General features: G+C 37.3%; 1 protein-coding gene and 1 pseudogene across 3 annotated transcripts in view; one reads left to right on the top strand and one right to left on the bottom strand.

The window, feature by feature from the left end:
- mwh (multiple wing hairs) overlaps nt 1–23,815 on the bottom strand; it is a 213,083-nt gene that overhangs the window by 97,156 nt on the left and 92,112 nt on the right. The window lies entirely within an intron of this gene.
- Nucleotides 17,221–19,843, top strand: LOC141428848 (uncharacterized; annotated as a pseudogene).

Below are 23,815 nucleotides of genomic sequence, written 5' to 3'. Positions count from 1 at the left end.
CGAATATTTTAATATCTATTTGAAACATTTCTTGCTGCCTGTATTTCTCTTGGTTACAATACTTGTGTTTTTCATTAATATATACCTTATAAATTACTATATACTAAATTTCAACTCAATCCGACACCAGGAAATTAGACTAGCAGATTTGACGACTAACTGTCAAAGTACTTATAAATAAATAAATAAATATCTTGGGACACCTGACACTAATTGACCTAGTCCCAAACTAAGCAAAGCTTGTACTATGGATACTCTAGGCAACGGATAAATACTTATAAGATAAATACATACTTAAATACATATTAAACATCCAAGACCCGAGAACAAACATTCGTATTATTCATACAAATATCTGCCCCGGCCGGGAATCGAACCCGGGACCTCAAGCTTCGTAGTCAGGTTCTCTAACCACTTGGCCATTCGGTCGTCAAAAAGAAAAGCTTGTTAAAATTCCGATGAACAAAGAAACTCCACATTTTGCGAAGTACGTAAGTAGCGTTTAAATTTAAAAACTTTTAAATGCAGCTTTTGCAATGAGACAAATAAAACATGTACCTAAGTAATCTGTCAAAACATATTTCGTAATAAAGTTTTTTCTGTAGAAAGTTACGTGGGTTTGAATCATGTTATTTAATTATATCGTGCTATACTTGTGAATAGTTTTATGCAGAATCTATTAATCGGTTATAATATCAATATATAAATAAAACTTTTTGCCACTTGCACCAACTTACTACGAGTAATAACCATAACCAATGCCAAAACTGTCACTATTTTTTTTTATTTGACGGCTTGTTTAACATTGCTTATCGTTAAAGTAACTTGATGTAACTCACGCTTATTTTATTAAATTTATCGAAAAGTATTTAACTGCTATTCTATCGCAAAATGCACGGCCGTATCTTCCTTTTCTCGAAGCAGTTCAGGCCATATTCGACCCCTCATTATATATTAAATAGATTGACTTGGCAATCGCAAAATGTGTTGCTAAGCGCAAAACTCGGGAACGGCTGGACCGATTTCGCTAATTCTTTTTTTGTTGTGTTCGTTATTGTCAAGAGAAGGTTTTTATGGAAGAAATTTTAGAAAAATTACAAAGGGGGCGAAGCCGTGGGCAACAACTAGTCTTAAATAAACATAGGTATGTCATAGGTAGCCTAAATTATATTTAGTCTGTGTCTGTCAAAAACAAAGGTCAAGTGGTATAATAAAATGCTAACAAGTATTTATAAATCAAGAGGTAAGTTTTTGAAATAATATAATTAATATACAGCAATCTGTCAAGCAACAATTAGTTACGAACGGTCAAAGCGTAAATATACTACAAGGTAAAAGTTAAGAACTGTTGAGTTGACAAAATAAATATTACCTATCTTACTAATACCACAAACACGAAAGTTTAGATATTTGTATTAAAACTCTCTCTCTCTTTCTCTCTGTGTACCTGTTTCTGTATCGCTTACTATTTATGGTGTACAATAAAGAGTCATTGTATTGTATTGTAAAATTACCTAGTGAGTTAAGAACCACAGATTGCTTCAAAACAATGTCAGGCATATTTACCTCGGTTATTTTTTTTATATATGAGCGGGCAAATTAGGGCATGCGTGTAACCTGATGTTCAAATCAAATCAAATACAAAAAAAAACAGTAAATAGGCCGCAATGGGCACTTTTACACGTCGTTTTTTAAACTACCAGCGCTTTCGGAAAAACCAGCATTGCCAAGAAGAATGCGCTGCAAGAAACTTGGGAAGCAATCACCGCCGCCCATGGACACCTGTCAACACGAGGTATCACAGGTGCGTTGCCGGCCCCTTGAGAGACTGATAGGCTCGTTGTTTAAGGATCCCTAAGTTGTACGTCGGTGGCCTGTGAATTTTATTTTAATAATATGTTTTTGAGGGTGGACATTTGTTACTCCATCACGCAGAAACGCTTCAATCAAATGGATTTAGATGAAATTTGGCACACAAATATTTCATAACCTGAAAAATTGCATACCACCACAATTAGTGATTATAAATAAATAAAATAAAAATAAATATCACTGGACAATTCACACCAATTGACCTAGTCCCAAAGTAAGCTTAGCAAAGCTTGTGTTATGGGTACTAAGCAACGCATACATATAATTATATAGATAGATACATACTTAAATACATATTAAACACCCAAGACCCGAGAACACCATTCGTATTTTTCATACAAATATCTGCCCCGACACGGGAATCGAACCCGGGACCTCAAGCTTCGTAGTCAGGTTCTCTAACCACTAGGCCATCTGGTCGTCATGATTACTTAATTCATTTTTCAGTCAAATAATAATGTTAAGAAAATTACCTCTAAGTACTTATTTTACAGAAATTTTAATTGCATTAATATGTTCCATTTTTCTTTAGTTACTTTTTCATTTCATTGAAATCTGTGACATCCCGTCACAGGGTTAGTTAATGGTAGAAATTAAACACCTTTTGGGGTTTAGCCCATTGCCGTGAGTTCGGTCCGCTCCGGTTGCCTGACAAAGCACAACTGACCGAGAACTCTCATAGCACCCGCGCTACCCGCACTTCCGGCGATGTGCATATTTATTTTATAGTAATGTAAGGTACGTCACAAAATCTTTCTGCATAACACCATCCAAAGGCACTAAGGAGAAAATATTGCCAAGAACATGTAGTTATCGAACTGATTCCGATCGGTTCGTGATTCCGTTGGGTGGTTTAGATGTTATTTGTATTGAAAATTGCTAGCAGCGTTCATTTCTCTACCTTATTTGTAGGAGCGTGGGCGATCAAATTATAACTTTGTTTTTGTACCCTAACCAATTGGCTGGTCATAGTTCACCTTGTTTCTTGTGATTGAACATGGTTTAACTAACAATTAAAAATGACAATGTTGCTAATTCATCGAATTCGTCGATTCGGAACAAAATATTTAATCAAATATATTAAAACATTTCAAAAACAATCACGAAAAGTTTTCTATAAAAAGAGACAAATTGTTCAACGTTAAGATGAATTCGTAATAAAACGTCGGGCTATTCGATAAATAAATGAAAACTCACTTGCATCATCTTCATTAAATTAGTAATTCATTCATTGATTTCAATTTTTATTTACTTTAACTAGTACAACAAAACTTTCAAATCGTTTTTTTTATGATTTAATTGAAATATATGTATTTATGCGGCAATCTACTGATAATACGTTACATAAAACCAAACACATTTTTTACCTCACATCTTCTTACATACATTATAATATAAACTAGTTACCTAGTTTTAATAACTACTTTCATCGATTTATTACCTCTTTATTTAACTCAAACGTAATCAACATCCTTCGCAAGTAATTAAAACCGCATAAAATATGTTTATTTTTACATATCTATCAATGTATCATTTCAAACATCGTGCAACACTACACATTATTTTATGCATGCATAAATGTATTGCATTGTCAGTTGCAATTATTTCCTATAACCGAGGCAGATGTTCGCTTTAGCATATAAATTGTCCGCCATTTTGTGTAGCCATGAAGGCGGCCATTTTCTATTATATTCAAATTAAGAACGCTCCAGACTTTAGTAAGAGCTTTGAGTTATGTATTTAGGCATTGTAAGACTTTTATGGAGGTAGGTGAACTTAATTGGTAATTAAATAGTATTTTATAGTTTTACTATTGGCATTAACGGTGCCTGTAGTTGCATTAAGGCACGAAACCAGCGAGAATTATTTCAGTGCAATTATTGAAAATTCATTTGTTATAGGTCGTAAATAAAAAGAAGGTTCAATTGAAGTAAAACCGATTCTAAAAATAACCTTTCTAAATATTTAATTAGCGTAAGCCTAGAGTAGTGCCCAAAAGGCCGATTGCGTTCCACGCTGGATTGTGATGCCGATAATTTTCTGGACTCCAGATTATGAAACTTAATATATTTTTTGAGTTTGGAACGTCAAATATGCTAGATTTCTAAACGATTAATACATAAGTAATCCGTCAGTCAGGGTTTTGAAAAATATCGAGCACGTATTTTTTTTGTCAGCTAAAGAAAAAATGTGGAATACAGCCGGTTACGGTTCCATGTGACTCTACGTGTACTTCCTACGTGCACGTGCACTTACGTGTAATACTAAAGAGTGACGTCACGGATCCACCCTCGAACTTTGACGCGCGAATAGTTTTTTTTTCTCACCCAGGGACCTACCCAATTATTTTGAACTTATGCGCTACTACTACATGCAAGAGGAGTCTTTCTTAAGTTTTATAAAAAGGGCTACGATGCAATCAGAATTTTATAAGATAAAATAAAAATAATCCGTTCGAGAACACCTTCTTTTTATACGACTGGATGGCAAACGAGCAATTGGGTCTCCTGATGGTAAGAGATCACCACCACCCATAAACATCTGCAACACCAGGGGTATTGCAGACGCGTTGCCAACCTAGAGGCCTAAGATGGGATACCTCACGTGCCAGTAATTTCACCGGCTGTCTTACTCTCTACGCCGAAACACAACAGTGCAAGCACGTGCTGCTTCACGGCAGGATTAGCGAGCAAGATGGTGGTAGCAATCCGGGCGGACCTTGCACAAGGTCCTACCACCTGCGAGAAATATTAACGTAGAAATATACGAGTATTATTCATCCGTAAGGATCGCTTCACGCTTCCCATTACTGGAGATAACCGCAGACGCGTGTCGTTTCAAATGCAGACTTAAGATGCTGCAGATATTCCTTTCATGCGAAAAAACTTTTCGCCGTCATATTTGACTGCTAAAAGCGTTTCCCAATTAGAAGAAAATTAATAATGTAAAAAAAAAATAGTAAAAATTTTTTCGCTATCGTCTAGAAACTTTAACAGGGGTACGTGAAGCCATTAGTTTGAGAAACCCTGTATTATACAAACGCGATACACACGCGAATTGTATGGCAGCTCAATTGAAAGAAAAACGCGCGTCGACTGCGCGACTGAAAAACGCAGTGTACGAATACAAAGGCTCTTACACTGGGCGATATTGAAAGTACAAGTATGCCAAAGATATTGTCAAAAGCGTGACTTAATTTTGTTCCAAAAATCCCGATGAACTTTTACAGGGGTGTTCACTTCTTCAGTCAAACTAAACCAATCCGTCGTTGATAGTTAAAACCCGCGTATGAGCAGTTTGTAAATACCGCGTATGTGCAAAAGTGGCAAGATTAAGATTTCGCGCCGACAGGTAGCGAGCACGGATTCGCTGCAGCTAGTGGTCACACGATCTAAGTAAGCCAATCAGAGACCGTCAAAACATCGGTGAAACAGTACCGCGTATCCGTTGGTCGCATGAAATTGGTTGCAAATCCGCGTATTTAGTCATTATCGTTAGAAAAATGACACGGTCAGTGGGTGGTTCCACAAAATAATAATTTTGGATTAGATAGCAGTCTCGTCAGTACGTTAATCTTGTTATAATGTCATTGTTTATTACTGTTTGATGATTATGTTATTATGTGAATTGCTTTTATTTTAAAAAACTTAGGATTTAAACTGATTAGTTTGAAAGGTACTGAAATTATTCAATATTGCGAATCTACAATTGAAGTGCGCATTTACGCGGTTTTTGCGAAAAAATTACATTGATGTGTCTTATTTCAACTCCGCATATCTACCAGTTTACTTCAATTCTTGTCGCTATTTCATGGTACAAAACCGCGTAAGTGACTTTTCTCAGAATCTAGACATATTTTGAGTACAATTACATACATATTATAATATAAAAGACGTCATAGCAAATCTGATAAAAAGTTTAGATGGTTAAATCTGTAAAAATGGGCTAAATTACAACGTTTTTTCATCTTCCTGAACAATCGTAAAAACCACTTACGCGGTATTTACAAACTGCTCATACGCGGCTTTGAACTATCAACGACGTAATCTGTTGTACTATCCCCGAGTGATTTTATAACACCTTTTTGTAATGAAAAAACTAAGTTCTATTTTGATCACATCCATTTATATAGTGCTGTATTTATCTGTTTAGCTACGCATAGCCCTTTCCTGTCACAGGCTCAGTAAAAAATGGGCTCTGAATGCAACCACCTGCTCTCAAAGGCATGCAAAAGTTATAACGCATGTTTTTCCTCGCAATGTGCACTAATGGAGAATTATTTTAAGTTAGAACTCAGATGACTTGTTTTTATAAACACCTGACTGGTTTAGAATAAAATGCGTCTGTTTCTATTTCTAACCGCCAATGCAAAAAGGTGTATTATAAGTATGACGCCAATAATAAATACTACTATTATATAAAGAGGTAAAGTTTGTGAGATGAAATTTGGTATACTCGTATAGAGACAGTTTTAATCCCGGAAAATTGCCTAGTTCCCGTGGGATAGCGATAAACATATTCTATGCGGACGAAGTCGCGGGCAACAGCTGGAATAAATATAATGGGACACTTGACACCAATTGACCTAGGTAGTCCCAAACTAAGCAAAGCTTGTACTATGGATACTATGCAACGGATAAACATACTTATATAGACCGTAGAGCTGGCAGCTTCCTCGCACAACGTATCAGCACTGCTATACAGTGAGGAAATGCTGCCAGCATCTTTGGGTCCATGCCGCGGGGGATACTTTTTCAAATTTCTATTAGTTATAGTTACACATAAACAGTTATTAGTTTGTTTTACTTTTATTAATATTTTTAAATTAGTCTAATTTTAATGTATTTTTATGTATATTTTTGTTACTAATAAATAAAAATTTGATTTGTTGATAGACTTCATGTCATTATAATGTCAAACAAAATGCTCATATAGATAAATACATACTTATTCTCTTCATAATAAACATTCAATTCGGTCCACCCGTTTAAGAGCTATGGTGCCACAGACAGACACGCATACACACATAGCGGTCAAACTTATAACACGCCTCTTTTTGCGTCGGGGGTTAAAAATAGGTTTGGTCGTTTTTGATAGGTATATTGAACTTTAAAATAACAATTGCTCTTTTCTAACTTGATTGGGTTACTATAGTAATTAATAGCTAAAAGTCTAAGATTACGTGCTGTCAAAGAAATTATCATCATCCCAGCCTACATACGTCCCACTGCTGGGCACAGGCCTCCTCTCAGAATAAGAGGGCTTACCCAGTGCGGATTGGGAACTTCACACACATACCATTGAATTGCTTCGCAGGTTTCTGCAGGTTTCTTCACGATGTTTTGAACCCACAATCCTCTGCTTGAGAGGCCATAGGTCAAACCACTCGGCCACCACGACTTAAAATGAATTACATACGAAGTTTATTTCAACAATATCGAAAGTTATACCGGAAATTTTATTTCAAATCGAAACGGCCTATAAAATAACTTTCCACCACAATTTGTAAAATATTGTTTTACAATGATTAAGGCATTAAAGTATATGGTATACCGTTTGGTGTGATAAAATTAATAGGTTATATGTTTAGTGGGTAATATAAAGCTTTTATCTCACTATAAACTCTATGAAAGTTTACTTGTTCGAGCTGTATCATGCTTAGGTAGCCTTAATTGGCCTCAAGCAGATAGAGCCCAGTGACCTTCTGCGTACAATCGGACAAGGTCACCGCCCCCCCAGCTCGAAACATTTCCGCCCATTTTCTACAGAATTTGTTAAGAAAATGTCAATAGATATTAAATTTGAACGCTTATTTTAAAGATCGAGGTATGATTATCTAAAAATATAAATTAAATGCGAAATGATTCTACTATTAGGTAATAAGGAGGTACTTAGCAAATAATAGGTCAAAAACAAGTAAAACTTTTACATAAATAAGTAATTATAATGGTATACTACATACAGTCATAGGTAAACATTAACTGAAAAATTATATATAAAGTACACAAGTCACTCAGATTAATGGTTGAGGTATGCTCGACATGTCTGTGACCAATTCGCTTTTTAACAAGATACCATAGTTAGGTTCGAAACATGTTGGACATAGCACGATTAAATACGTGAGAAGTTAAAACAAATAGAAGGTGAACTATGTCGGTAGCAATCTATCCGAACTGTTAATTAGATAGCCAGCCGTGTAAGGATCTCCCCGCACCTATCGACGTGGGACATACTTAAGAGAACTAGTTCTAGAGTGTGCACAGGTACCTTATCTACACGTATCCTTCGATTCCTCACCTATTATAACACTGCATCATAGTAAATTACATAATCCGAACGCAATAAACCCACATTAAGAGAGCGCGGATTATCGTACGGCGCGAGTAGGGTTGCCAAACGTCAGGATTGGTCCTGATAAAAATCCTGACATCACCCTAAAAGTCCTGACATTTCTCGTATCAGAGTTTTAGCGTAGCTTGAACGACGCACTTGTATTTAACAAAAAAAAAATTGAGATCACTTTAACTTTAGTTTATCCTATTTTAAATTTGTTTGAAAAGAAATACGATTATTGGTTTTGTTGATTACTTACTGCTTACCTACATTTATCATTTTATTAATTAAAACTATGTTAAATTTGTAATTCAATTATCATGAAAACATATAGTATATTTTTATTTAATTAGGTCATTTATAAAAATCCTGACACTTGCCAAGTTCGGCCGCAATCTTTGAAAAGGGTCGAAAATCTGACATGTCAGGACAAGCCCGGACGTATAATAATAATAATAATAAATGTTTATTTAGAAAACAATTTTACATAAATTACTGCTTACATACTATTGAAACATTAGGTACTTACAGAATAAAACAGTAGGTAAGTAAGCGTCATCTGACGTACCTGCACCCCTAGCGCGACGCGTCGGTCCGCCCAGTAGCGGTACCGTTTTAATGCGCGTACGCAGCGGTCGGTGGCTACAGGCACAAACAGCCTTTTAGCTACGTGTTGAAAGACGGGTAGCAAAGCAACAACTGTTTATTAGGGTAGACTTACAACATCATCATCATCATCCCAGCCTATATACGTCCCACTGCTGGGCACAGGCCTCCTCTCAGAACAAGAGGGCTTGGGCTATAGTTCCCACGCTGGCCCAGTGCGGATTGGGAACTTCACACGCACCATTGAATTGCTTCGCAGGTTTGTGCAGGTTTCCTCACGATGTTTTCCTTCACCGCAAAGCTCGTGGTAAATTTCAAATGTAATTCCGCACATGAATTTCGAAAAACTCAGAGGTGCGAGCCGGGGTTTGAACCCACGACCCTCTGTTTGAGAGGCGATAGGTCAAACCACTAGGCCACCACGGCTTCACGACTTACAACATGTCTATCAGTTATACAAATCACAACATCTTTCAATCTCTACATATTGTCTTAAATGATCCTCGTAAGTTTTTGTGTACTTTATATAGAATAATTAACACCAATAATAACGGCCGAACGTACTTTATAAAGCACAGATCTGACTATCTCAAGCACAACACAAAATGCGTAAGTACAATACAAAACAACACAATACAATGACTCGGTATTTTACACCAATATAAAGTGAGCAGTACACAGAAAACCGAGGTTCATGAAAAGTTTACAAGGTAAGCAATAGGCGGCCTTATCGCATCAGAGCGATCTCTTCCAGGCAACCTTTACAATAGAAGGAAGTAAGAAACATTTTTAGCAAGTGATGCAAAAAATAGTAAGCAAATATAAATACATAAATTCATGCATATAGATGCATGCATAGATTCTAGCTAATCTTGCCGTGAAGCAGCAGTGCTTGCACTGTTGTGTTTCGGCGTGGAGAGTAAGACAGCCGGTGAAATTACTGGCACTTGAGGTATCCCATCTTAGGCCTCTAGGTTGGCAACGCATCTGCAATACCCCTGGTGTTGCAGATGTTCATGGGCAGTGGTGATCTCTTACCATCAGGAGACCCACTTGCTCGTTTGCCATCCAGTCGAATAAAAAAAATGCAAAAGGTGACAGATACTGCTCCCTAAGCGTAGATTTAAAGATAGGTAGGTGGGTGCTGACTCGTTTCGAACTCTCCTTATTTTGTTTTTTGATCAATTTGCGTCAATATAAACTTTGTATAAAAGAAAAATTTACAGCTAATTAAGTAATGAACTAAAATAACTTCTTTGCTCACCCGCGACCTAAATCCTTAAAAAAAAAACTTTTAGTTCATTGATGGACCTCCGTAAAGTAACGTCTGATTCAATAAACTAGCTAATTAAGTACTAGAACAATCTTTATTCCACGTAATAACATAACACCGATAAAAAGTATTAAGGAAAACTACGTACATTTCCAATCGTCGTCGGAATGCGACAACGGCGCACGCGCCGGTGGGAATGCGATCTCTAATTAAAGCCGATATTCTACGGGCAGGTATTACTCTAGCCTGTGCGTTCTAGGAGTTTATACGGCTCAGCTATTTTCAAATATGTCGCTAAAGTCTATTGGGATCAACTTTAGGATGGTAGACCACATATTTGGCCGATGGTACCTAGTCCAAAAAATAGATCAAGAAAAAAAAAACATTCAAAGAGTCTTCTTTTCAGAATAAGAGGGTTTGGGCCGAAATTTCCCAGGCGGGCTCAGTGCGGATTGGGAACTTCACACTTTTTGGAAAAACTCAGAAGTGCGAGCCGTGATTTGAACCCACGGTCCTCTGCTTAAGAGGCCATAGGTCAAAACACTAGGCCGCCACGGCTTTATGAGCATTAAATTAATAAAAATCACAAGACAGAGGAGCTATGGGTTCGAATCCCGCCAGAAGTCTTTAAAATCTTATTCGTACCATTTAAATTTAAATTAGCTTGACACCGATAAAATTATTTAATTGTTCTATGGTTTAGACATGAAGAGGTATCAGACAGACAGTCCCACAGATGAGTTAATTTCACATTTTGATATAAGTTGGGATAATAGTCTTCATAGTTTAATACGAAGTTTGGACATCACTATAGTTTTTATTGTGAAAAGGTTTCAAAGTTCCTCACGATTCAGATGCTGTATAGCGGAAGTTACGGTCCAGGAACGCCAGGATGTGCCCATACAAGGAACTAGTCCTGATCCAGTCCAGTGGACGTTACTACGACAATTACCTACTAAATAAGGACAGATCGTGGTATCCTTCTAGTTCTTATTACTAGTAATTTGTTGTGTAATGTAAGGTGTGCGTAGCTTCTAGGAAAGTGGACAATCGGTGCTTATAACTGGTAACACAATAACTGGACTCCAACAAAAAGTGAAATTGAATGAATGTAATACTAATTTGTATTTTATAATACTTGTTGTTGTTGTTTAACTCTTTGTTGTTAAAACACATGAAATGAACAGTTAACAAGAGAAAAGGTGTACTCGTATATAAGCGAATTTATAAGGATAAAAGGAAAGTAAAAAAATATATACATACATTATAAGGGTACACACTACCACCATAATAATAAATAAACAGTAAACTAATCATATCATTAGACAAAGAATTAATACACATTATATAAATCATAAATAATAGTTTAAACCTTTCGTTACAAATAAAGTGTACTAACGTCCCACCTCGGCTTTGCAAGACTCCATTTTCCAAAAAAGTTCTCTAATCAATGGCACTTCACTTTTTTCAACTCCATTTCTCAGAAACTATATGGACCCCGTTTGCTTCCCATGAGAAAGACAGCACTGGATATCACCATGTAAAAATGTTACAATATTTTGAAGTATATTTCAATATTAATTTATCTTCAAAGTTACAGGTATGACGATCACAGAAGTAATAAATCTAAAACCACAAGCAAGGGCTTGGACCACAAAAATAACATAAATCATGCGGAGTCTTTCAATTTCGGTGCCGTAATTAGCTGTCACTTAAATCGCTACAGAATGACGATACTCGAGCAAGTTAAGGCCACGTTGATTAGAAAGGCGATATCAAATTGATTTCTGCAAAATATTATCTTACCAATAATTTTATTCTTGTGTATTTATTTATAATTTTTTTTCTAGGGGATCTCATAAACGACTCCAACGATTTTCACAAAAATATGAAAATACACTCACTTATAGTAGTAGGATTTAACTTAGTTCTAAGCAAGTATTTATTTACTATTATATTTTTAAGTATTTTTAATTAAGTTTCCTAATTTTGGCAAGTTCATGTCAGTAAAAAAAGTTTTTACTTTGTCAATCTAACCTGAATTACATCCATTTGTAAACTGACGAACTGCAAATCACCGTATTGGATTTTGATGTGGTTAGACCACTTTTCTTCTAAAGCGTAGTTTAGATTTGCAAGAAAAATGGTGCAAGTTGTATTACATTACGAGGTCTAAAGGGAACGAGTTTGAAGTGATCCAGCGCAGCAATGTTATACCACTTGCACGACTTTTCTAGCAGGTCCAAACTGGGGGGCTACTACAAAATTCAAAAATCGAAGTTCATATCGTACCGTCCCTCTCACTCTCGTATTAAACTAATAACATAAGCGTCAAAGTGACGGCAAGATATGAAGTTCCAATTTTGCACTTCGTGGTATAGGGCGTAGACTTAACGACCTTTTATTTGAATGCAACGTTCTTCTTAATATCAATTATCTCAATGATCTGAGCACAAGTCAGTTGTTATTGTAATTGATTGATAATAATTAAGGTGCGTGGAGATCGTGTGTAAGATTGCTCTTGATTTGTGGCCATTTGTGGCAAAAAATAGGTTATGGGCGAATCAGATTTTAAGATCAAGATTAATTTGAGCACCGTTGCATAAAACAAATGGTGAAAACGGTATTTTTTTAACTTAGATTTTTAATATATAAAATAGGCAGGTATTTTAATAAAAAAATTGAGTTTTTTTATTGATTGCATCTATTAAATTTACGTATTTTTTCAGCCAGCGATTTAGCTACTCGTGGAGGGGGACTGGAGATATTTGACTCTTACAAAAAATAGCACTTTGAAGTTTAATGTTATGCAAACAGATTTCTATTACCTCATCGCTTATCTAACCTACCCTAAACATACAGAATGAAATTGAATACTTTCCGATTCCCATACAAGACCATACATAAATCAAACACTTTTTATTTGAAACTAGTTCATAGATTTACGTAAACTTAAAAACGTAAGCACGCAAGCTAATCATCTTAGTGATCAGTTTTTTAATTGACATGATATACTGTGCCATTGTTTGATCAAAAACTTTATGACATAATAAGTCAATGACAGTTTTAATCGCGTGCCTATAAAGAACCTAATTAAGCAGATTGTGAGCACAAAATTACTATAAGCCACTAAAAAAGCGAGTATGCAATTTCAAGCTATACTTGATTTAGATAGGTATTTAACTAAATGTAAACAAAACAACGTCAATTCGTGTCTCAAATATTGAAATTCTCCCATTAAACCATCTAAGCATTTACATTTCTGAATTGAAATACACTAGTCTTAGTTTGTATTACAATGATAGTTAAGTAAAATGTATAAAAACATTGAATGTACCAAATGTGGCAGCTGGACTTTGTTTACATTTAGTTAAATACCTATCTAAACCAAGTATAGACAACATAAGTAGGTATTATTAATTTGTCATCCATCCGTCTACGGTTTTGCAGCAAATTGTATAAATACTTAATTCGAAAGGGTTTTTTGTGATACCTACCGCCTTTTGCCCTATTTATATTATTGTATTAAATAAATAAATTAAACTAAAACAAAGCCAAGGGCACGGAACACACAACATTTTTCCATCCCATAACAAATTATTATTTAACTAGAATTTACCCGCGGCTTCGCACGCGTAAACTATTCGATCTGGTAAGTTACATTTGAAATTCCGGGATTGTACAAAATTCCCCTGGAAATTCCCAAAAGTTATATCATGATCTTCATTGAGGTTGTGTTAAGAACATCGGGGAATATCGGGATAAAAAGTAGCCTATGTGTTATTCCAGACATTCAGCTACCTACATACCAAATTTCATCTAAACGCGTTTAGCCGTTTTAGCGTGAACGAGCAACAAAAATACACACACACACACACACACACACACACACACACACACACACACACACACACACACACAGACACAGAGACACAAACTTTAGCATTTATATATAAGTAGATTTTTAACCACCATTATTTTATTAATTTTTTTTTTATCCGGCTACCAGCAAAAAATAATCAACACGAATACACCGACGTCTCCTACAGATTATCTTCGCGATCAGAGAATAATCAATCCTAACTGTCACGGCCACCTGGATTGCTAGGAATCTAGATAACTGTGAAAGAGGCGCTAAACCATCTTTAATGATTCATGAAACGGTCCATATCCGATGCTGTGGTGTTTATTAAAGTAACTTTCTAGATATTTGCTCAGACAGACCATAAAGTTAATTAAGTATATGGGTAGAGTCATTCACGATGACGCGTGCCGTGGTTCTTATTACAATATGTCATTAATGTCTAATTACCTGACTACGAAGCTTGAGGTCCGGGTTCGATTCCCGTGTCGGGGCAGATATTTGTATGAAAAAGACGAATGTTTGTTCTCGGGTCTTGGGTGTTTAATATGTATTTAAGTATGTATCTATATCTATATAATTATATTTATCCGTTGCTTAGTAGGTACCCATAACACAAGCTTTGCTAAGCTTACTTTGGGACTAGGTCAATTGGTGTGAATTGTCCCGTGATATTTATTTATTTAATTTTGACAAAATCACGCGTCTTCGTGGAAGGCACTAGGTATATCGGACTAATGAATGTCAACAAGATTGTAAATAAGATTATGTTATTATGCAGTATGCAAGCTTTTTATTCATTTATAACTCGTAACTCATTTATAAACTTATTGCTATTTATGTTTCTTTTGTTCAATTGGAAAAATACGGCACCACTTCTATTTCTCACATAAAACCACAGGTGGTGAAATAAGCCCAATTTCAAGCTGCCGATAAACTGACAGTTAACTATCATTCGAGGGTTCCCTGGTTAAAGCAGATAAGTCGAAATAATTGACTGTTGAAAAAAGAACACGATATGTAGAAGTTTAAATTCGAAATTTTTATGAATTATTAAATTGAGTTCTTTATCGGGTTTGACCAGGGAACCCTCGATATTAATAAAACTACATTACTGGATGTAGTTTTAATCTACACGATGGTATAGGAATGAAAAATGAAAGGAATATTGCATATTACACTATCTTATTTCAATCTAAACCAAAAGTTTACGAGCTTTTGTAATGGCTAAGTTATATTTTTTACGTTTTTAACCCAAATCACGCGGCTGATTTGTATTTTTTCCCAACAATTGAATCGATAAATAATTCTACATAATTGTCGAATCTGCTCACATAACTTCGCTAGAATCGGTTGAAAAATGCAACATGTTAAAGACCAGCCAAACAACTGCCGGAGAAACATACGAAAACATTTTGGCCATGCTGAAACGATGACGGTTCGTGTTCGCTCGATCAGTAAATAAATTTGTAGCAGTTCTAAACAGTGCAATAAATTTAAGTATTTCGTAGTATAATTCGCATTAACGTAACTTTATCGTGGAGTCCGTATAATAAAAGCAGCCCATCAGAAAAATAAAAAAATGTGGAGCTCTCAGGACCTATTGGCAAAGATTATAACGAAATACAACATTTTGATGTACTTAGAGACTTTACTAACTTTTCGTTACATTGCTTGATACTATAAGTGTCTGATATCTGTGATGGCGTCGTTGTTTATTCGAAAAAAAAAAAAAAACAAAGACGTCATCACACAATCTGTAGCAGTTATGAAACACGCTCTTGATGTTTTTAATAACATAAAAATTTGGTCGCTTGAAATTAATCCAAAATATTAAAGCTTTATAATGTGAACTAATTTCCTAGGTTTTGTCTAAACTTTGTGTTTTTTACCTGATAATCGAGTACCTAACTCATGTCTTCTTTTTTTATGCCAGGAAACATAACATAGTATTGTAGTTGATATCTGTATACCATTAAGTTTTTTTCGCATTCAGAGTTTGGAATAAGTACTATGTTTTTTCGCATCTGTTCTTTTTAACACACGTGCTTGCTCTTTGCCTAACTCGAAGTCACGCGTTCTATTCGATTGCAATCGAAACGCATTCGATCATTTGCGGACGTGAATCGATTCCGAAGGCAACGCTCGGATTTTTTCGATTCCTTCGTTTAGTTCAATTACACACAAGAGTTGCAATTATAGTGGTGTAACTGGAACTGTGAAAAAAAGAACTACTACGGGTCAGTTGGTTATTAAAGCACATCGTATGTTTATTTTATATAGCTGTTAAATCGTAATCTAAGTTGAACTGAAATACCGTGNTCTTCGGTAAGCTGTTTAAAGCCTATCGGAGGCTAAAAGCAGCAGTCCGTTAAAAAAACTCAAATACCTATGTAGGCATGGTTATATTGTGTACTTAAAATATTTGTCTATAATATAATGTATATATATTTTGAAACTGGCCTTGTCGATATCAGATCTTTGCCCTTGACGTACGTGTTCCCTGGGATTAGTACATAGACCCTATTTATTTTAATTTCAATGAATGTTATGATTGCATAAGTTTTACATTTCTATACCTACTTGCAGGAAGCAGCCACCAAGGTAGGTATATTTTTATACTAACTGCTGCCGCAACTCTGAAAATAACTATTTTATTGTTATCACGCCAGAATTTTCCGGGATAAATACTTTCATCCACAAAATATTGGAAGAAGGTAGAAATGGTTTTCCTATAATAAAAAAAAGCCGTGGGTGCCTAATGGTTAGACCTATGGCCTCTCAAGCAGAGGATCGTGGGCTCAAACTCCGCCTCGCAACTAAGTTTTTCGAAATGCATGTGAGAAATTACATTTGCAATTTACCACGAGCTTTACGGTGAAGGAAAACATCGTAAGGAAACGTGCACAAACCTGCGAAGCAATTCAATGGTATGTGTGAAGTTCCCAATCCGCATTGGTCGCGCCGCGTGCTCATTTTTAGAGGAGGCCTATGCCCAGCAGTGGGATGTTTATAGGCTGAGATGAATTTTAATATATCATTACAATTTTTAAAAGTGAATTACAAAGGAACTATGTAGACCATTTTTGAAAATTTTTGAGTTAAAAATGGAAGAGTCTGACAAATGTTCAAAAGGCCATAGCACAATTAAACACAAACGATTTTGTAAATAAAAATAATTCATAGCTTTTGACTAAAGAAAATTTACCGATTATCGATATTTTCTTAAAACAAATTTCGCGTACCTAGTGCGCGCGTCCCTAAATATTCTCTATATTTGTCTTGTCACGATCGAAGAGCAGAACAGTTAACATCGAGGAGAGGTCGTGGAGGATTTTTACCATCTAGCCACCATCGCCGTTCGCCAATTACACCATGGCTGATACCGAAAAGGCGCCGCAGCCGCAGCCCCAACCACAACAGCAACAAGACCCAACATCCCAGCCGCAACAACCTAAAGCGGCCAAACAAAAGCAGGTCATTGGTAAGTTCCGCTACGCCATCTTAGTTTTTGGGCGCCCGGCATTATGTTATCGAAAGCACATGGCGGCTAAACAGTAAAAATTGTTTATTTCAGCTTATTTCTATGAAGATTTCTCATTGGAAGTGTGTATTTATCAGCATCTATTCGTTTTTGGCATTTGGTATACTTTTAATTTCCTAGGTTAGTCTTTGAAACCGTATTGATCGTGTTTTATCCCCGGCGCACTATCTAGCAAAGGTACTTAGTGCACCGCGACGCAGGCTAAATCAATACGGGAGATGCGTCCTGTTGCTGACGTTGTGATTCCACGCAGATTGATTGATTTTGTAGAAATGCACTCTGCTCTTATAGTAAAAACATAGAATTCTGTAGGTAATGCTTTGAGGGTTGGTTATCTTAGAATTAAATCAAAATCCAAAAATGAATCCTAAGATTCAAAATAAGATTCATCAACAAATAACGCCTGATTAGTTAGTTCTGATTGTGCTTCATGCATGGTTGACTTATTTCTAAATATAAATGTTTTTGTACATTTTTTTTATTCTGTCTACCACTAATATTAAGTACTACTCTCCTTTTACTATGAAATAACTTCTACCTGTTGATTAAATAAACAATTTCCTCTTCCGTAGCTGAAAAAGTATCCGGCACTGTCAAATGGTTCAACGTCAAGAGTGGATATGGATTTATCAACAGGTAAATAATCCAGTCTCAACTAGTAAATATTAGTTATTATATCAATCTAACAATTTCCTTATTGTAATAGTCCCATGGATGTACCCTCTTTAGTAAATAAAAAGTTCATTATTTCCTAATAATTTAAATTACTTGGGTGCTACCCACCCACATGCAATATTAAACTTATTACTACTACTAGCTACTATATGTTTTTTTTTTACATTTTATTCCCTAGATCTATTAGGATTTCTTTATTTTATGATGTTCTTTTGTACTAGGAACGACACTAAGGAGGATGTATTTGTACATCAAACTGCGATCGCCCGGAACAACCCACGCAAGGCTGTGCGCTCAGTCGGTGACGGTGAGGCAGTGGAGTTTGCCGTGGTTGCCGGGGAAAAAGGCCATGAAGCATCTGGAGTCACCGGTCCCGGCGGCGAGCCAGTAAAAGGCTCGCCCTATGCAGCTGACAAGCGCCGCGGCTTCCATCGCCAGTCAGTTTTTTTTTTTTTTTTTGTTTTACTTCACTTATTTACAGCCCAGTACAAAGTTTGATAACTAGGTATTTATGACCTGTAAAAACTTAACATATTTGACTTGTGTATACATGTGTGCAGGTATTACCCTCGTCAAAGCGGCGGACGTGGCGGTGAGGGCGCTCCACGCAGAGGCGGCCTGGGGCGCCGCGGACCCCCGCCCACCCAGGGGGCGCCCAAGGGGACGAGGGACAGGAGGGAGGCAGTGCACCGCCTCAGCGTAGGTAAGACATTATACTTTGATGTCTCTCTTTTATTTGGTTTTGTATACGAAGTTGCTGTTATAAATTCTGTCTGTGTAGTTACTTCCGTCGTAACTTCCGCGGCGGACGTCGTGGAGCAGGGCCAGGCCCAATGAACCGCGGAGGCGGAGGCTACCGCCGAATGCGCCCGCGCAACAACTATCAGGGGCAGCCTGGACAGGGGCCGCCGGCGGCGCCGGACAGGGCCCGCGCCAGAACGGCCAGGAAGGCGAGGCTCCCGCCGCGCCTTCCTCCCCGCAGCCTCAGGTCTTGCCGGCCAAGCCCAAACCAAACAAGCCAGCAGGCACCACCATCGAGACTACCACCAATGAGAGCCAGGCCTAAACACCCGGCACTATGGTGTGGCACAACCCTATGTAGTGCATGTTAATTCTAGCTGTGCCACACTCCATCACAATTTACTGTTTGTCTGTTCAACCAGTGTTGTTTCAATGTTGTATCAGGCTCTGATAAATGGGATCTTCGTAATTATAACAGCAAATTTATCTTCATTGATGTATGGTGGGGAGGTACAATAAAAAAGAACTGCAAGTATAATGGTTTAAGATGTGATATTTTATTATAAAAATTAATTTATTATTTTCTTAACTTTTGAAATTTTGCATTTTTACACGACTGCCCAAAGAAAGGTGTGTATTGTTTTCAGGGTTCATTTATTTATGTAATTTTTACTTGCAGTGTTTTTTCTTTGTCTACATTAGAATCTAAATCTTATTTTAAAATCAAATCTTACAAGGCGACAAATTTGTGCAATTAAAGTTTGATTAAGATAGGGATATGCAGGTCCAATGCCCCAATTACGATGTTTAATGTATTAAGAAAATTGTTTGATTAAGATTTTTTGTGCTGCATGTTAAGAAAATTGTTTTTCTAATATGAAATTAGTAGTACTGTACCCACTGGAAGATTAAAAACTTCTTTATACCTGTGTGAAAACTATTTTATTTCGTCCAAACCGTGCACCTAGCTTGATAGTTTATTGTGTCTTGAGGGCGGTAAATAAGGAATTGCGAATGAATGAGAGTATTAGAAGCCCGATGTCGAAGACGCTCCGCGCCGCCCTCATTCTATCTATCCGAAAAGTACCTACTATAGTACTTGTATATAAAGCAGATATTTTTACCCGCGATCAGTCAAATTTCGGGGTGTAGTTATTGTACGACCTGATAATTCAATCTCATGTCACTTGGAACATGGGTCGAGCTTTATCACCCTGGACGATAATGTTCAAGGTGCTATTGGACAACCTGATTTTGTACGACTTAATAATCGGAGCACACTTGACAGCAAGCAATCGATTCGCACGATTAATCATGTTTTTCGTGTACACTGAATATTAATAAATTTAGTAGAAAATGACTAATTTGGTCCTGGCGCTTCGCCGGCCGCTGCCGCGGCACGCTCGCTCGGCTCGCGCATTGTGGTCACAATGAGGGCTATCGCGTATGAATTCTCCACTAGAGGCGCTAGTGTAGCGTGAGGTCTCCGAAATGTCAAATCTCATAGTTTTTGGGTGAGCTACGCGGGTTATAATTAGTCTGTGTTTTGAGACAGTTTTGTCTTTCGGAAACCTTTGACCTCCTTTTTTTCCGGACAAAACGGGGAATTTTGCAACACTGTGGCATGCTCGATATTTTTATGGTACGGTTTTAAGGTGTGTTAAATATGATTTTAATCTAAACTTTGTTTTCACGCTAGTAATAACAGACTGAAAGCCATACTTAAAAACCTCACGCAACAGTGCGCCATCTAGTGAGACAAAAAACGAAAGCCCTCATTGGACCTAACACAAATCTATGGTCATTCGATTCGATTAGATTCCGATTATAACGACTTACAATAACAGGCCGAGCAAAAATTTGGACATAATGCACGACTTAATATTGTACGACTTGATAATTCTAATCCAAAATGAGTTCGTATTATCAGGTCGTACAGTGATGGCTGAGCAGTATAAGGTCGAGCATTACTGGTCCCCAAATTTCGGATGGGCGCCAGGTTGGCCAACCAAACACTTTTTTTTTTTTTTACATACACGGCTATTTACTATTTTTGGTAGGATTGGTAGCAACAAAATTTTGTACGCCATCTGCCAAATTTCATAAGACCGTCAGGTTGACCAACCTAACTAGATTTTTTACACTATGCAGGCTAATTTTATAACAAACATACTAGTGTTACCTCTTTGGTTATGCAATTAAAAATAGTACATTGTGCATTAAGGGGCGTAAGTAGGGGACTACTAACGAGAGTCTATTAGAAGCTCGACGGCGGAGGGTTTTTAATGACCCGAGTTTGTAATCCCCTTATGGCCCGTGATACACACAATGATTTTCATCATATTGCGAGGAAAAAAATGCAAAATATTAAATTCTTTTGTGTCCAAACACACAGCGCAGCAAAAGCAAGACGCTAAGAAAACAACTGAATAAAATATGCCTACCCGCCAATACAGGGGACTATTACAAAATTCGAAAATCGAAGTTCGTATCGTACCGTCCCTCTCACTCTTGTAATAAATAATATTAGCATCAGGAAAACGATATGAACTTCGATTTTCGAATTTCTTGGAAGCTCCTGATTAACACTTGTTTCGAGCCGTCAACCATAGATAATACTATGTAAGAACCGTGTTTAGTTTAGAATTCGAATGGTCTTACGGCCAGATTATTCCAACATGCCAAAAAATATTCACTAAATTTATTGCAAAATAATTCATACTATACTAATATTATAAATGCGAAAGTGTTTGTGTGTATGTTTGTCCGTCTTTCACGCCGTAACGAAGCGACGGATCGACGTGATTTTTGGCATAGAGATTAGTTTATGAGAGAGTGACATCTATAGGCTACTTTTTATCCCGGAAAAATGCACAGTTTCCCGAGGGAACAGCGCACGATCACCGAATACCACGCGGGACGAGCCGCGGGCAAAAGCTAGTTTGATATAAATTTAAAATATAAAAATAACGTAGTTTCATGAAGCGTGGCAAATTTTTATGGTGTAAAAAATAGGTTATAGCTAAGTTTTAAAAACCGGCCAAGGCGTGACAAGGCGTGTCAGATATTTTTGCACTCTCCGCTGTGGCAGACATTAATGAAGGTGACTGTACTACTGTAATAATATCCTACCTAGAATTAAAAAAGTAAATGTTGTAATTAATGTCCATACTGCTGCAACTGCCCGACTTGTTTCCTCGCTTAGCAGGGATACTATTTTTAGGGTTCCGTAGCTCAAAGGGAAAAAATGGAACCCTTAAGGGCAACACACGCAGAAAGCGTGCGCGGGTCGGGTCGTGTCCGCCGCGTGAGCCGCGCGTTCATTGTAGACATGGGTAATCTCAACTCCGCGAAGTGATCTGACTCACTAGATCCAGCTCCGGTGTCGGTACCGAATCCGCTTATTGAATCCGACTCCTTTATTGACTCCGGTTCTTTCGAGCGATTATTAATTTATCTATGGCCGATCCGCTCCGGCTCGGTTCGGTCGGTCGGTGTCGGTACGGTACTGCGGTGCCCCACCCGCTGACTGAACTGAAGTACAAGAACCGAACCGACCAACCAAACATAGATAATAAGATCCAAGTCCAAGATCCGATCCGCAGGGCTACTACGAACCGAACCGACCAACCAAACATAGATAATAAGATCCAAGTCCAAGATCCGATCCGCAGGGCTACTATGAAACTCCAAAATCTAAGTTCGTGTCGTGCGGTCCCTCTGACACTTATACTATTTAATACGAGAGCGAGAGGGACGGTACGATACGAACTTCGAGTTTCGTAGTAGCCCTGCCGATCCGATCCGAGCCGAGCGAGAGCGAAAGCAGGCGGACGGAGCGAGTCAGTGTGAGTGAGCGTGACGGCGATCACGAGCGAGGCGAGCCGCTCGATCCAGTCGGAGTTAGTAACTCCGGAGTCAATAAGATTTGAAAGGAGTCATTAAGGGATTCGGATCCGCTTGAGGATCTGACTCTTTTGAATCTTCAGATCCGGATTTACCCACCTCTAGTTCATTGTATTCACACAGAGAGCGGGCGCGGGCCCGCAGCGGCTATCAATGTTGCCAGTTTAGTGACTTACAGCCTTATTCATAAAAAGTTAGAGCCTCCTTGAAGGCTCCTTGAAGGCCCGATGCTAAAAAACATGATTCATAAACGTCTGTTAGCGCTAATCAGTCGATCAAGGCTCTGCTAAAGTTAGAGGACCGTAGACCCTCCTTTATCTCTCTGCTAAGTCACAAAATGGCCGCCACAAGTTTGAACAGCTGACTTTGACTAGAGCAAAAAACCATAGGTACCGAAGATATTTATAGTGAAGGCAGGGCTACGCAGATTAAAAAAAAAACAGGAAAATTTATTTTCAGGAATTTGTATTTAAAAATCCTCTAAATTAGCAACAATAAATTAACAATAAATATGAAAAAAAAATAAGGATGATTAACATAATTATGGCTTTTTGCACAACATAAACATGCGGATCGGAAATGGCGGGAAAACAAACATCTCGCTTTTTATTTTTTTTCCTGGTAATTTGCTGTCACTGCTGTCAATTTTTTTTTTTAATTATCGATTAGGCCATTTTTTGTCTGATTTGTCAAGGTGGCCAACATAACGCGTCTAATCCGTCTATCAGCAGCTCAACAACTAGCAGACTGCTAGCAAGCGTTTATGAATCATACTTCTTGACAACCGTCTAACAAGCTTAATCAGTCTGCTAAGTAACAGACCGATCAAACCTCAATTAAGGATTTTTTATGAATAAGGCTGTTAGTCCCTAGAAGTAACGACTTTTGTTTACCTGGCGACTTTTGGAGTACGAATTAAAACAGTTCTAGAACCAATAATGGATACGACATTTTTGTCAACTCGACACAGAATTATATATAGTCCTCCTCATCGGTTTCGATG

This window comes from Choristoneura fumiferana, chromosome 6 (assembly GCF_025370935.1).
Source record: "Choristoneura fumiferana chromosome 6, NRCan_CFum_1, whole genome shotgun sequence".
NCBI classification, from domain to species: Eukaryota; Metazoa; Arthropoda; class Insecta; order Lepidoptera; family Tortricidae; genus Choristoneura; species Choristoneura fumiferana.
The sequence above is the reverse complement of the archived record's forward strand: the minus strand, read 5'-3'. Positions and strand labels throughout refer to the sequence as shown.